Source organism: Ambystoma mexicanum, chromosome 6p (genome assembly GCF_040938575.1).
Source record: "Ambystoma mexicanum isolate Mex_15411 chromosome 6p, UKY_AmexF1_1, whole genome shotgun sequence".
NCBI classification, from domain to species: domain Eukaryota; kingdom Metazoa; phylum Chordata; class Amphibia; order Caudata; family Ambystomatidae; genus Ambystoma; species Ambystoma mexicanum.
This window is the reverse complement of record NC_090935.1, coordinates 471,390,258-471,406,094: the sequence shown is the minus strand read 5'-3', so window position 1 is coordinate 471,406,094 and position 15,837 is coordinate 471,390,258.

The window sequence follows — 15,837 nt, the reverse complement described above, 5'->3', positions numbered from 1 at the left end:
AAAAGGAGCTTATGCCAAAGAGAAATATCATTGTACGAATGATTGTCACAATATGTTGCTCGAACCAGGGATGGAAGTAAAGATAATACTTCCAAGGTTTGTAAAAAAGGGTGATTCCAAATTCATGGGAAGGAAAGTAGTTCAATAAGATCTTGAAAGCTCAGACAAACTACTTGGCAACCACGCCTTCAGCATATGTGATGTGAGTCATTGTTGTCGATGACGCAAATGCTCTTCTGCCTCAGAGTGTGCACACGCAAGTATTGCTAGGCAACCCTGAATGCTACCCAGACTAGACACCTTGGCCACTGTATTGAATTGGGGAGCTATTGACGGCACTCCATCACCTCATGTGCCAGCATATACCCCTCGGATTCATCCATCTCAGGACTCAACAACATCCCCACAACAACCGTTCTGTTGGGAGTCCACGACTGCAGCTGCTTCCTTGCCCTGTGTGAGCCTTCACACTCATTGTAACATTTCTTGAGATTAATAATTCTTGGACGCTTTGACATGAACTCCTACATTACTGGTCAACTCCCTAACAGGATTATATCTGGCAATGAGTTGCAGTCCTCCTTCAAATTCTCCTTGTCCCTAACCATCCACCTCAGATTTCCCCGCGGCACCATTCCATAGGACCCGGCCTACCCCAGCAACAGAGAATGTGAAAGACAACCTCACAGCTGTGCCACAATGCATTGAATTATAATAACAGCATGCACATCGTACTGATAGTATAACCCTGTCTACATATACCTCACCAGCTTCTTGCAATTGCTGCTATAGGTCACAAAAGACGTAAACCTAAGGGAACATATGTCCAACCTTTGATATATTATGTCTGGAGGGGAACAGAGAATGTCTCTTGGGATTTAGCATCAATCGTTTGATGTGCTAAACATGTTGAAACATCAGAATTTCTATCTGGAATCAATAGAAATGTAATTTCACCAGACATTAATTGCCCTGCTATGTAACTGACTACATAATCAGACTTTTCTTATCTGGAATCAATGTATATTGGCAAATAAGCCTCCCCAATGACACCCAAAGCGGTGGAAACATGTCTGGGAATGATTGTGGGATCGTGCAGTCAAGATGCTACCTAGCTGTTGAGGCTGAACTGCCTCTTAATACATGACAGTCAAGACAAAACAGAAATCCCCCGAGAAATAGGTACGCTTTCGAGAAAAGACCCGCTAAAGAAATAATTGAAACTGTACCCACATATGAGAAACCCCTTACGGGCCTCGGGTAGTGAATCTTGCAGTAGTTTATGTGGTCTCGTTTTATCACTGATACTTGGAAATAGCTAGTCTTCAAGGCCGCCCTTTGTCTCCAGGGAGACATTGGGGAATGTAAACTACTGTTCTTGCTCATTTACATCCTGACATGCAATGCTTTTAGAAAAAATAATCACCCCTGACAGGTTTCACATGTGCAATTGTTTTTATTTTATCACCCGACAAAGGCATCACTGGAATTACTAATTCTGATGTCACAAAATTAACGAATGCATTACACGCTCGTTATTCAGGGCCTTGAGAAAACTCAATACGCTAAAAGTACATTAAGAGCCCCCCCTCGTGACAGGCATGGCCATAAATCCTGTCCCGCTTGGCGCGGCCTGACCCTGAAGCTCTCCTTGACATTATGAGCTCAGCATCTGCCGCAATCTCTGTAAGTACTCCAGGCCTGCGCTCAGGAAATCAATGGCGTCGCCACTTCCCTTTCCTCCCAGTTCAGGCATGTGAAGAGTTTGCTTGGGTGGGTGGCGGGAGAGGGAGCTGGGCTTGGGTGGGGCTAGAGGGAGCAGGGCTAGAGTGGGTGGGTGGGGGGACAGGGTGCTGGGCTAGGGTGGGTGGATGATGGAGAGGGTGCTGGGCTAGGGTGGGTGGGTCTGGGAGAGGGTGCCGGACTAGGGAGGGTGGGTGTGGGAGAGGGTGCTGGGCTAGGGTGTGTGGGTCTGGGAGAGGGTGCCGGGCTAGGGTGGGTGGATGATGGAGAGGGTGATGACCTAGGGTGGGTGAGAGTGGGAGAGGGTGCTGGGCTAGGGTGGGTGGGTGTGTTAGAGGGTGCTGGACTAGGGAGTGTGGGAGAGGGTGCTGGGCTAGGGTGTGTGGGTCTGGGAGAGGGTGCTGGGCTAGGGAGGGTGGATCTGGGAGAGGGTGCCGGGCTAGGGTGGGTGGATGATGGAGAGGGTGCTGGGCTAGGGAGGGTGGGTGTGGGAGAGGGTGCTGGGCTAGGGTGGGTGGGTCTGGGAGAGGGTGCCCGGCTAGGGTGGGTGGATGATGGAGAAGGTGATGGGCTAGGGTGGGTGGGAGTGGGAAAGGTGGGCTGGGCTAGGGTGGGTGGATGATGGAGAGGGTGCTGGGCTAGGGTGGGTGGGTGGGTGTGGGAGAGGGTGCTGGGCTAGGGTGTGTGGGTCTGGGAGAGGGTGCTGGGCTAGGGTGGGTGGATGATGGAGAGGGTGCTGGGCTAGGGAGGGTGGATGATGGAGAGAGTGCTGGGCTAGGGTGGGTGGGAGTGGGAGAGGGGGCTCGGCTTGGGTGGGTGGATGATGGAGAGGGTGCTGGGCTAGGATGGGTGGGTGTGGGAGAGGGTGCTGGACTAGGGAGGGTGGGTGTGGGAGAGGGTGCTGGGCTAGGGTGTGTGGGTCTGGGAGAGGGTGCTGGGCTAGGGTGGGTGGATGATGGAGAGGGTGCTGGGCTAGGGAGGGTGGATGATGGAGAGAGTGCTGGGCTAGGGTGGGTGGGAGTGGGAGAGGGGGCTGGGCTAGAGTGGGTGGGTCTGGGAGAGGGTGCTGGGCTAGGGTGGGTGGATGATGGAGAGGGTGCTGGGCTAGGGTGGGTGGGTGTGGAAGAGGGTGCTGGACTAGGGAGGGTGGGGGTGAGAGAGGGTGCTGGGCTAGGGTGGGTGGCAGTGGGAGAGCGTGCTGGGCTAGGGTGGGTGGATGGTGGAGCGGCTGCTGTGCTAGGGTGGGTGGAGTATAGAGTGCCAGGCTTTGAGAGGGTGCTGGGCTATTGTGGGTGGCTGATGAAGAGGGAGCTGTGCTAGGGTGAATGGGTGTGAGAGAGGGTGCTGGGCTAGGGTGGGAGAGAGGGTCCTGGGCTAGGGTGGGTGGGAGTTTGCTGGGCTAGGCTGGTATAATGACATGCAGGCATGTTGCAACTTCAGCAACTAAAGCTAACGTGTGAGCTCAGGCAGCAAGCTCCTTTTTTTCTTATGCTTGCCTCTGTTCTGTTCTCATAGGTTTCAAAATGTCAGGTTGTGATCATACCTTTGCCACTTTCCTTGAGCACTTGAACTCCCCTGTTCGTGTTTGCGCGCAGCTAGTGCAATGTGGGCAGATGGTGTATTGCATTGAAACTGGCCATCTACACCTGTCCTGTGTAGGGGATGCCAGCTACCACTGCTGCTGGTGTCCCGGCGTGTCTGAGGGCCAATTGAAACAAGCAGAGGCTGCACTATTGGCCTTGACGCTGTCCCTATTCTGCACTGACTAAGGAAGTACGCATTACATTCAACCATGCTGACCTTCCCAGATTGAGGACAAGAAAAATCACAAGGCTTTAGTTGTTCCTTCGTTGTCGGTGACCGGATGTAACCTTCTAGTACTGCTAGTAACGTCGTACTAGATTTTGCAAATTAGAGATGTTGTTGTCAGCTGGTTCACATAAGGTGCATAGCACAATTCCTTTCGCTGTCCTTCGGTGGACGATATTTATATTTATTGTATTAAAATGAAAGAAATGCGACACACTTCATTCATCGCGTCTGTTTTAATCTGCTGGCTGTGTGTGCACTAGCAGAAGATTAAAACAATCGAATGAAGAAAGTATGTGGCACAATTTATTAATTACGGCGCGGCAGCGTCAATGTACAGTTAATCGTTCATTTTCAAAAATCAATGCGACCGCCAGTAGCTAGGCCAGTCCAGCCAATTAGAGCTTCTGTGGCAGCTAGGGTCTAGGTAGGCCCGTCCCAACCAGGCCTGCCCCATAAACACTAAGAGTGGTGCTCCATTGTTGTTCGCTCTGCCTTCAAAATAAAAAACAGTTTTGATCTTGCCTTTGATAAGCAGCTCACACTTCACCAGGTGCAGCACAATGTTTTTTTCTTTTTTTTCAGTGGGCCAAAGGGTGTGGACTATTGGTCTGACCTTGGTGTGCCACCGCTCATATCTGAGCGATGCAGTGATATTAAACAAGAAGCTGAATAGAGTAATCGTGCACTGTGTGGAAGTGTAGCAGGCTCCATGTGACATCAACAAAGTCAAAATGCTCCAAGACAAAATAATAACCCAGCGCACTGCCATTCCCAACCAGGACACTCCACACTTGCCTTCTCCATCTAAACCTTTTCCGCAAACACCTCTCTTTGTCTTTAGAGATGTTACAGAATTGGAAGTCACCAACCTCCTCAAAAAGATCAAACCTTCCACTTGTAAGGGCGACATCTGTCCCCCAACTATCATCAAAGAATGTGCAGACTGACTCACCCCCATCATCACAGCATTTATCAATGGATCCTTCACCACTGGCATCGGACCTCAAAGCCAAAAAGAAGCATGGGTTTGTCCACTCATAAAAAAACCACACTAGACCCCACCTGCCCCAACAACTACCGCCCCATTACTACCGTTCCCTTCCTCCTCAAAATTCTGGATAAAGCCGCCCACAACCAAATCCAACAATATCTGGAATCTAATGCCATCCTTGGTAGAAGACAATCAGGCTTCCGCAAAAGCCATGGCACTGAAACCGCCCTTGTAGATCTTAAGAACCAAAACACCAAAATAATGGATAATGGTAAACCTGCTCTCTTGCTTCTCCTGGATCTTTCCTCTGCATGTGATCTTGTAGACCACGATATCCTCACCACCCACTTGTCCAACGCAGCCCGCTTCTCAGATAAAGCCTCCTCCTGGATAACCTCATTCCTTGAAGGAAGGGTCATGAAGGTTTACTCTGATCATGCCCACGCCGCCCCCACAACCATCGACTGTGGGGTCCCCCAAGGTTCATGTACAGCACCCACCCTCTACAATCTGTTCACCAAACCACTCTTTGATTTTTTGGATACTCTCGGCATAGCATACACGAACTATGCCGACGACACAAAAGTCCTCCTCCCTCTCACCGGAGATTACGACAATGACGCGGCAGCACTTCGCCAGATCTATACCACCATCCAAACTTGGATGGCAATCAATGGTCTCTGCTTAAACGGGGATACAACTGAGATAATCATCCTTGGTCCCAATGGAAATTCTCTCTAAACTTAACTCTGAATACTCTCAATTCACCATTGACCACTCTAACATAACAGTCACATCATCAATAAAGACCCTTGGTGTGTACCTAGATTCCACTCTCTCAATGACACGCCAAGTCAGCGCCATCTCTTCCGCCTCCGCTCACACCACCAAACTTATAACTGCCATAAAACCTTTTCTAACCGCTCAAAACTGCCTATCCACAGCCAGGGCCACAATAGGAGCCAGACTAGATTATTGCAACGCCCTCGTGGCAAGCACTTCCACAAAAAACATTAACAGGCTCCAAACAGTACAAAACAACGCACTGCGTGCAGCCCTTCACATTCCTAAAAGGGACCACATATCCCAGATCAGACGCGATGCCCACTGGTTCCCTATTAAGGAAAGGATGAACTTCAAAATTCTGACCCTGACGCACAAATGCATTAACCTCTCCGCCCCATCTTACCTATCAGAAACCATATCCAAATATACTTCTGTCTGCCCCACCAGAAGCCACCGTGCTAACCAACTCCATGTACCACGCATAAAAAGAGCTAATGCCGGGGGCTTAAGCTTTCCTCACATAGCACCTAAACTTTGGAATGCCCTCCTGAATGCACTCAGAGCAGAACCCCCCCCGCTCGCCTTTCGTAAAGCGCTCAAAACCACACTATTCACATAAACCTCACTACACCATCGCTAGGACTAGTTAACAACTCACTGCACCTCCCACAGTTCAGGCACTATGTCACCCATTTATTATGCAAAGTTTAAACATATGTAACCCTAAAATTGTAATTGTAATGGAACTGTCTCTTGAAACCACCATGCTTTTCCTTGTTCTCATTGTTTTTCCTTGTAACCAGCAAAGTATATCCTGTAACAGCGCCACAATGCCCATGGGCTGATGTGCGCTTTAAAAATACGAATAAATAAATAAAGTAAGCCGGGAGGCTGTCTTGGAAAGGACAGTCCACGCTTCAGAGCTGAAAGTAATGTGGGGGGGGGTAGGTGAGGGTGAGCTTTGTCAGTCAACGTTACACGGCTAGTAGTGTTTTGAAAACAATAAAAGGTGTGCATGTTTTAAACTGCAAGAATCAATAGCAATGCTCTCCCTGGAACATGCAGTCCTGAAATGTGACATTTCAACTCTAGTTGCCTGCTGTTTCTTATTAGGTTATATGGTGCAGGTGTGACGTGTCTGCCCACTAAACTTGGCGACCATGATTTGAGTCTTGGTGTTGGCATAAATTCATTCAGAAAAAAACAGCCAATGTTTTTAATTTTACACATGGCACCTAAAATAAATGAGGGACGGTGTCCAGCCACTGAAAAAAAAGTGGGCAGAGGCCGTCCACCTGCGTGCCCTAGACTTGAGCCCTGGAACACATGGAGGGATTAGCAGGTGGTGCTGGACCACGGCACCATTTTCAAGGTGTATTAAGTAATTTTCCTTATTTAACAAAAGTAATGCCATGTACTGATATCTTCGCCATCACTGAATAAGAAACTGCCGTTACACGCAAACAATGACCTCCATACCACAGTTAAGTAAACTCCTGTTTGATAGCTGAGGAACTGAAATGGAGGCAATTTAACAAATGTTGTTTCAGTGCCAAAGTTCAGGAAAAACGTAGCCACAGTAGCAGGGGTAAACTCCTAAAAATAAATAAAAGTGTTGGGACTCATCAACAAACGGTCTGGGATGTGACATCGCCAGAAATGTGCATTTCAAGGTTTGCACAGAACGAATTGCATTTGCCTTTCATAAAATCAACACCCACACAAAACCTAGAGAGGATATTTTCTTCTAATAATGTTGAAAACCTTAAAAGGTGGAATGTTTTAAACTCTAAGAACCAATCCAAACATTTTTCCTGGAACTTGCAGTACTGAAATGGGACATTTCACCTTTAGTTGTTTGTTAGTTTTTATCAGGTTATACAGTGCGCAGTGAAGTGTCTGGCCTGCAAACCTGACACTGTGGTTCTATCCCTGGGGTTGGTATTCATTCATAGATTCGAAGAGGACATTTAATATTTCTCTTTTTAGCTAGGAGGACTGAGTCCACCTTCTAAAAAAAGTGGGTGAACTCAGTCCACCCACGTGTACCCTCGACTTGAGGCCTGCAAAGTAGTCTGTCTATTATGTTTCTCAGTAATCTCAGCTAATTACCAGGTTGAAGGTAGGAATTGGACATGAACAAGATCGAGCCGTGCTCTGGCAAAGTTTGTCTTGCCGGAGCGCTCCTCTGTTCCTAGGGCCAGAGGTTAGCACAGAAAACTCATACATCTTCTCTACGAGCATCCAGCGCTTTAAAGCACAGACTAATTTCAGAAGACTCAGCAGCGTTGCCGAGTCTTCTGAAAGCGGTCTGCTCGTTGAAATGCCCAATGGGGAATGGGGACTTACCGTTCTGCCAAACCCGTGATCCGGTGCTAATAGCACCGGGGGTTTGGCAGTAGGGCTAACTCGTGATGAGGCCCTAAGTGATCATAGAAGCTAGCTATACGTAGTGAATAGATTGCAGGCTGCACCGCCGTTATATAGAATCTGGACATTCGATGTCACAATTTTAGTAAGCTCAGGCCCACGGAGAAATAAGGATTGAAAGCTGTGTCGCAGCAAGCAAGTAGCTGAGAATCAAGGAAGGATCGAGACAGGCTGACTGGCCTGGTGTCAAAGGCTGGAAAAGCCAAGGACTGGTTATCTATTCCTGTAGACGATGAACGTGAGAAGCCAAATCGAATCTCGTCAAAGTGCAAAGAAAGAACACCATTCCTGCCAAGTTTATTCATTTAATACAATTAAATACTAGAAAATGAGCCATTTTGCAGTCTACTGTCACGTGAGCAAAGGATAGAAATAGGACTTCCAGGAGATAGCTCACACTCCCTAATATTCTCAGAGTCAAATATACATAGCAAGGCCAAGTTCATAGGCAGTCTGCATAGCAAAAGGCATGGGTGATGAGAGATGTTGGGCCAATTGGGTGGGGAGACATGCTCAAGTCCACCACTTGGCACCTGGCTTACGTGCTGTTAGTGAGTCAAATGTTCCAGAAGGGCACGAGCGTGCCAACCATTTTTAGAGGGCTGTATAACAAAGAGCCCTATAGTTTGAGAGCCAAGGATATCCTGTGTACTTAATAAATGTTGAAGATGACTTGCACTAGGGGTGGGCGTAAATTGTCCACCTGACTGTAGAGACCCAATCACAACCCGACCCCTTATAGAAAGTATACTTAGATATTCCACTTAAGCCTATCAAAACCCCTCGTAGGTTTTTCTTGTTTGCCACGTAGTATGACATCACGTAGGAAGAACTTTTAGTATATAAATGAGTTTTTTAATGAAATGTACGAGCAGGCTTGTGTGACGTCCGTTGATGTCCGTTGTAACTCCCTGTTTTAGACAATTGATAATGAAACAGTTGGATGAGACTTTGCTAACTTCCTGAGTCGGTCTGATTATTTGGTGTAAGAGTTATTCTGCATCCCACCCTCTGTATGACATGTTACTGATTAATTACCTTATGTTCACGTGGTAGCAGAGGATGGTTAAAAAGACCCATCGACCTGTTGATCCAGATTTTCGGACGATCGGACATCCTCCGCCATCTAGCCGGAAGATTGCAGGTTTCCTGTGGAGAGCGGCCGAATAGAAATCTTGCAAGAAAATCGAGACAGTGGACAGGTCCCTCTTTGACGAAATCCCTACCTGGTTTCCACAGGTGCTTTGCGGAATTTGATATGCATGATCCTTTCCAGTCTGGCTTTATGACAGGTCTCGGGACATCCATCAATCTACATATTTTACATGCCAATAAGCAGCATGAATGGCAGATGAACCAACCCTTTTACGCAGCATTTATTGATTTCGAAACTGCATTTGATTCTGTGTCCAGTGAACTATTGTTTCAGAAGCTTTCCGATGCCAATTGTACTACTCATTTGCAACACTAGATACGTGAGCTTAATTCGAAAACCTCACAACCAATAAACACATTTCGCGGCCTTAAACAGGGATGCCTATTGGCATCATCATTATTTAACTTCTTCATTTCAGAAATTGTGAAAAATGTTGGTAGTGTGGTGTCTGACACCCCTCGTTTGGGTGGGGCAGGCAGTCCCTGGCTCTTCAACGCTGATGATTTAGTCCTGTTAGCGAAGACAGCCAGGGGATTGCAGGCTTTACTGAATTAACTTGCACTTACGCACAAAATAACAATGTTACGCCTCGGCAGGCCCGGAGGAAGATTATTGCCCTCCGTAAGGGTATGTGTCACATTGCAAACCCATTCTACGCCCACTGGCAACTGCCCTGGAAAATAGTGGCTTTGGCTCACTCCGCAGCACTCTGCGGCAAGTTGGACTACGATTCCCAGCTTTCCGCCTCCCGCTGTCAGCAGAGAGGCGATGATGCGTGAACCTCGGTTTCGTCTAGTTCCGCCTTCTCCTTCCCGATTTAAACCTCAGAACCGGGCGAAACGCTGCTTCTGATTAAAGTTGAATCCCGGTGTTTAGAAGTTCCGTCTTCGATCCTACTTTACTTACCTGTGTACCAGACCTGTTTCCTCCTTCACGGACTGCTTTTGCCTGCCGCTTTTGGAAAACGCTTACCCGTGTACCAGACCTGTTTCCTCCTTCACGGACTGCTTTTGCCTGCCGCTTTTGGAAAACTACTTACCCGGATACCAGACCTGTTTCCTCCTTCACGGACTGCTTTTGCCTGCCGCTTTTGGAAAACTACTTACCCGTGTACCAGACCTGTTTCCTCCTTCACGGACTGCTTTTGCCTGCCGCGTTTTGGAAACTTGTGATCACGGCATCAGTAAGACTCTTCTTTTTCACCACTTGCTAACAAGCATCTCCTGTACTCATTGTACCTTGCCGCCGAACTATATCACCTGCAATACTCCAACTCAATTGTGTCTCTTATTGTTGCTGTTACCATCCTCTCCACAATCAGACTTCCATTGGACATTCTTCAGTAGTGCACAGGGACGCCTTGCAGATAGTGCACCTACCCGACTCTAGCACGGCCCTCGTTCCGCCCGGGTTCAGTTCCCTAACTAACCTACCCGTTTGTTATTTTGCACCTCCGTTTTATGAACTCTTTGGGACAACACAGACTCAACAGCACATCAGTGGTAAGGGTTTTCTATTTATATGATTCCATATTCCTTAGCTAATCGACCACTATAGTTAGGATAGGTTACATTCTCCTCTCTTACTTGTAGGTGGTTCCGGTTGCCTTGAAACAAGGGGAGGGCATAGCTCAGGTACTACTAGAAAGAAGTATCGAGGGAAAGGGATCTTTCTTAAATTTCCAATTGCTCACCTCTTGTTTTTCCTTTACAGCTGGGTTCTTGGCGGCGTGTCCTCCCCGCCCTTTTGAGCGATCAGTCCCTCTGCCTGGTCCTACCCAGCAGAGGGTCATATCGTTAAAAAGGTCTTGTGCCCTCACAGAGAGGAGGCTAGGTTGGAGGCCCCGACCTAGCTCTTCAATCAATAGTTCAGTCCTGTGTCTTCCGGCCACCGATTTGGTTTACTTCCCGTCCGGTGAGTAACAAAATCAGGAGCCATGGAAGAAGCGGATCCGTTGGCCACTCTAGTTCATTTGGTATCCGAACTACGGGCAGACATGACTGCCGCACATGATGCCTTACACCAGCGGATTGACAACATGAGGCCCTTTCCTGCACCCCAGACTCTGGGGATTGATCCGTCCGGTGCTACTGCCTCAGGTTCTGGAGCCCATTCAGCCTCCGCCTCTGGGTTCACCTCGGGCCCCGTTCTGATGGCCACCCAATTCCCATTGGCTCCTCCGGAACGTTTTTCTGGTGACACAAAGCAGTACCGAACATTTATCAACCAATGCAAATTGCATTTTCTTTGTCGCCCTTCTGCCTTTCCCAATCCCACCACGAAGGCGGCCTTTGTCCTTTCGCACCTTGGAGGGACGGTGGCAGCCTGGGCTAATCCCTTGCTTGAATCCAATAGCTATGTTTTGTATGACTGTGACGCTCTTATTACAGCCATGAATAGGGTGTTTGATACCCGGTACAAGTCACAGGCCACGGATCTAGAATTCTTAAATTTACGTCAGGGTACGTCTTCCTTGTTTACATACCTCACTAGGTTCAATCAATTGGCAGCCGAGACGGATTGGCCAGAAGAGAAGAAATCTGCGGTATTCTACAAAGGATTGTCTGAGGAGTTAAAAGACATCCTTGCTATTGTGCCAGTGATTCCTACCACATTCGGGGAGTTGCTTGATTTGGTGCTACAAATAGATGCTAGAAGATCTGAAAGGAATGGAGAACGGAAGAATGTGACTCCAGTACCCCTTTCCCTTGATTCCGTTAATCCTCCTTCCTCTGCTTCTTCTGAACCTATGCAGATAGGGGCAGTGCATGGTCCGTTGTCTCCTGCACAACGTGAACACCGTCGATCCAATAATTTATGTATGTACTGTGGTTCGTCTGAGCACCAACTCAAGGATTGTCCAGAAAGACCTGTTAAGAAGGCGGGAAACACCAGAACCCGGCGATAGCAGGAGTCCCTACGCCGGGGGTATTATCTTTGGACTCGAATGTGGCAATTACCATACCTGTTAGTTTGCCAGTGGTATTTACCACTACAACTGACTGTTCTTTCTCTTCTCAGGCTATAATTGATTTCGGTGCTACTGGGAATTATATGGATTATGACTATGCCATGAGCAATAACGTTCCTGTGGTTTCTAAACCACAACCTGAAGCCGTACATGCGGTAGACGGCTCTTCTCTGGTCTCGGGTCTGGTTACTCAAAGCACGTCTCTCGTCCGTATGCAGACGGACGATGGACATACCGAAACACTTACATTTGACCTAATTAAGGCCCCCCCGCTTCGTGTAATTTTGGGCATTCCGTGGTTACAACACCACAATCCTGACATCGACTGGGCCAGGAAGGTGGTACAATTTGCTTCCTCTGTCTGTAATGAAAGGTGTTTTCAGACTAGTAGCATTTCCGGTACTTCCTGTCAATCCCTGGTGGCCTCAATGGCCTTGATAGGTGCCATTACCAATGCCATTGAACCTAGCATCCCTGTAGAATACGCTTCTTTTCGGGACGTCTTCGATAAAGGTGGAGCAGATCAGTTGCCCCCACATAGGCCATATGATTGTCCTATCGACCTGATACCGGGGGCTAAAATACCTGCTGGCAGGGTTTATTCGCTCACACTGCCAGAAGACAAAGTGCTAAAAGAGTACATTGACAAGGCATTGGCTACAGGGTTCATCAGACCATCGAGATCACCGGCAGCGTCTCCTCTGTTTTTTGTTCCTAAAAAAGAAGGCGACCTTCGCCCTTGCATTGATTACAGGGCATTAAAAGCAATCACAGTTAAGAACCAGTACCCTCTTCCCCTGATCCCTGTACTCTTGGATCAGCTAGGATCCTCTATAATCTTTACCAAACTTGACCTGCAGGGTGCTTACAACCTAGTTCGCATAAGAGAAGGAGACGAGTGGAAAACCGCCTTCAAGACCCGGTACGGGTTATTTGAATACCTGGTGATGCCATTCGGGTTGTGTAACGCCCCGGCCACCTTTCAGGCCTTCATGAACGATGTCTTTCACGATTGTCTGGACCGGTTTGTTGTGGTCTATCTAGACGATATACTGATTTACTCCTCATCCAAGAGTGAACACACCGAACATGTGAGATTCGTCTTACAAAGGCTGAGAGAGAACCATCTCTTCGTCAAAGCCGAGAAGTGCATCTTCAATTCATCGGAGGTTGAGTTTCTAGGTTATGACCTTACCAATCGGGGTATCCGGATGAGCCAGTCCAAGGTTAAGGCCGTTTTGGAATGGCCTGTTCCTACTACAACCAAAGCCCTACAGTAATTCCTGGGGTTCTCGAACTTTTACAGGCGCTTTATCTTTTCATTTTCTACCATCTCGGCTCCTTTGACGGCTTTAAAACAGCCATACCGATGGACACCAGAAGCGCAATCCGCCTTCGAGGCCTTAAAAGCGGCTTTTTCTTCAGCCCCAGTGCTGCAACATCCCGATCCGCTCCTACCCTTTTTTGTGGAAGCTGATGCTTCTGGGATGGCCATCGGGGCTATACTGTCGCAACCCTGTCAGGATTCAGGTGAGATTCATCCGGTTGCGTTCTTTTCGAGGAAGCTGACACCATACGAACGCAACTATCCTATCACGGAAAGAGAATTGCTGGCAGTCAAGGACGCTTTCTCGGAATGGCATCATCACCTATTGGGGGCCCGTCATCCGGTTACTGTCTTCTCTGACCATCGGAGTCTATTGGCATTCAAATCAATGAAGTGTCTCAATGCCCGGCAGGCCCGTTGGCACCTTTTCTTTTCTCAGTTCAATTTCACCATCACGTATAGGCCAGCACGTCTCAACGTTTGTGCAGACGCCTTGTCTCACCTGCCCTCTCACTCGGAGCAAAGCAAACCCGATTGCCCTCTTCTGCTGCCTTCTAGGGTAGTATGTGCATGTACTCCACGCCCTTTGCTCCGTTCTTTAATCTCGGACTGGGTGAATACACATAAAGAGGAATGTGTCGCCCTAAATCTTGATGTGGTACAAGGACTTCCCTATATTCAGGGCCGCCTGTTTGTGCCCCCGGGGAAAGCTCGTCTCCAGGCCCTTGCTTTATCCCATGACTCCTTGATAGCGGCTCATCCAGGCCAAAAGAAGACTCTGGACTTGCTCCGTCGTTGGGCCTGGTGGCCGTCTATGTCACAAGACGTGGTTAACTATCTGGCCTCCTGTTCTGTGTGCGCTCAATGTAAGGTCTCCCGGTCTAAACCTGTGGGTTTGTTGCAGTCACTCCCGGTTCCTCACAAGCCATGGTACATGGTCTCTATGGATTTCATTGTGGACCTGCCACCGGTGGACGGTTTTGATACCATCTGGGTGGTAATTGATTATTTCACAAAAATGGCGCTCTTCATTCCTTGTGTGGGTTTGACCTCTGCTCCGACTTTGGCCTCATTGTTCCTTAAGAACGTATTTCGTTTCTTTGGTCTGCCTTCTATTGTGGTTTCGGATCGCGGACCGCAGTTTACGTCACGTTTCTGGAAGGCTCTGACGGCATCTCTGGGCATTGATGACAGGTTCAGCTCTGCCTTCAATCCACAAACAGATGGGCAAACTGAACGGCTCAACGCTACTCTCGAGCAATACCTGCGCTGCCTCACACTTCGTTTCCAGTCCTCTTGGTTGGCGTTGCTACCACCTGCTGAATTCGCTTATAACAATTCTCTGCATACCGCTTCTGGTGTATCTCCCTTTTTTGCACTTTACGGACACCATCCGCGGTCCTTGCCCCTGGATCCTGACCTTCCCATTGACAATCAAACGGCTCATGCGTGTGTTCGGGACCTCAAGTCCATTCATGAGGTCGTTCGTCAACACCTGCTGCATGCTCAGGCAAAGGCTAAGAAATTTGCTGACATGCATCGGACACCTGCACCCGACTACCGTGTGGGTATGAAGGTTTGGCTGTCATCACGCAACCTGAGAATGCCTGGTAAACGAATGCTCTTACCCAAGTTTTTGGGTCCCTTTCCTGTCACTAAGGTCTTAAATCCAGTTGCTGTGCGTCTTTCATTGCCCTCGTCCTGGAAACAGCACCCAGTGTTTCATGTCAGCTTGCTGAAACCTTGTCCGGCCAACATGCGGTTGCCGGTCCGCCCACCCCCGGTGCGGGTGGATGGCAATGATGAGTTCGAGGTGGCTGATATCCTGGATTTCTGACTTCGGAGGGGTCGTCCTTTTTACCTGGTTGACTGGAAGGGTTTTGGCCCTGAGGATAGGTCTTGGGAGCCTTTATCTAATATTCATGCTCAGGCCCTGCTTCGCCGCTCTCATGCCCGTAGGGGGGTGGTGCCGTCTTTGGGGGTGGATGCTGTTACGCCTCGGCAGGCCCGGAGGAAGATTATTGCCCTCCGTAAGGGTATGCGCACATTGCAAACCCATTCTACGCCCACTGGCAACTGCCCTGGAAAATAGTGGCTTTGGCTCACTCCGCAGCACTATGCGGCAAGTTCGACTACGATTCCCAGCCTTCCGCCGCCCGCTGTCAGCAGAGAGGCAATGATGCGTGAACCTCGGTTTCGTCCAGTTCCGCCTTCTCCTTCCCGATTTAAACCTCAGAACCGGGCGAAACGCTGCTTCTGATTAAAGTTGCATCCCGGTGTTTAGAAGTTCCGTCTTCGATCCTACTTTACTTACCTGTGTACCAGACCTGTTTCCTCCTTCACGGACTGCTTTTGCCTGCCGCTTTTGGAAAACTACTTACCCGTGTACCAGACCTGTTTCCTCCTTCATGGACTGCTTTTGCCTGCCGCTTTTGGAAAACTACTTACCCGTGTACCAGACCTGTTTCCTCCTTCACGGACTGCTTTTGCCTGCCGCTTTTGGAAAACTACTTACCCGTGTACCAGACCTGTTTCCTCCTTCACGGACTGCTTTTGCCTGCCACTTTTTGGAAACTTGTGATCACGGCATCGGTAAGACTCTTCTTTTTCACCACTTGCTA